Consider the following 926-nt stretch of genomic DNA (forward strand, 5'->3'; position numbering starts at 1 on the left):
AAAACTCTTGTAATTATAATGCTTAACTAGAATAAACAATCTAACTGTATAGATAATTCACTTTGTGACTTTGCATGAATCTATTATTTTGATGTTTTTCTTTCAGTGCTTTTAAAATTTGATTGCTGCTCAAAGTGCATTGCTTTCATCATTATACACAGCATTTATCTCTAAAACCACTTAACTTTACTCTTACACTGCACATAAAAGAAATTAAATTCAGAGTAATTTTTGAAAATACATAATTATATGGAAAAATAGTAAAATAAGAAAACAAATTTGGCTCGGACCATGCGGCCTCAGTGGTGAGCAGCTGAGCCATGGTCAAGATTAAGGCTCAGGACCTGCGCAGCAAGAAGAAGGAGGAGCTGCTAAAACAACTGGATGATCTGAAGGTTGAGCTGTCCCAGCTTTGTGTCGCCAAGGTGACAGGTGGCACTGTGTCCAAGCTCTCCAAGATATGAGTTGTCTACAAATCCATTGCCTGTGTCCTCACCGTCATCAACCAGACTCAAAAAGAAAACCTCAGAAAATTCTACAAGGGCAAGAAGTACAAGCCTCTGGACCTGAGACCCAAGAGGACTAGAGCCATGCGCCGCTGGCTTATCAAGCATGAAAAGAAGCTGAAGACCAAGAAGGAGCAGCAGAAGGCGAGGCTGTACCCACTGTGCAAGTACGCGGTCAAGGCCTGATGGGGAGCAATAAAGTGTGAGACAGGCTTAAAAAAAAGAAAGAAAACAAAAACAAATTTGTATGCCCACATTCTAATTAATAGTAATAGCATACTATTTCAACTTGAAAACATCTTAGCATTAATCTAAAATTCTCACTTGTAAAATAAGAAAAAAAAAGTTGAACCTGGTTGTCTCTACATTTTTTTTCTAGTTCTAACATCATAATTGATTTCTCTATTTTCACTAGATACT

The 926-nt window shown here is 37.6% G+C and overlaps 1 pseudogene; it reads left to right on the top strand.

Moving 5' to 3' along the window:
• Positions 1-320: 320 nt before the first annotated feature.
• On the top strand, positions 321-692 carry LOC118573630 (annotated as a pseudogene).
• The last annotated feature ends 234 nt before the right edge of the window (positions 693-926 follow it).

Source organism: Onychomys torridus, chromosome X (genome assembly GCF_903995425.1).
Source record: "Onychomys torridus chromosome X, mOncTor1.1, whole genome shotgun sequence".
Lineage (NCBI taxonomy): Eukaryota > Metazoa > Chordata > Mammalia > Rodentia > Cricetidae > Onychomys > Onychomys torridus.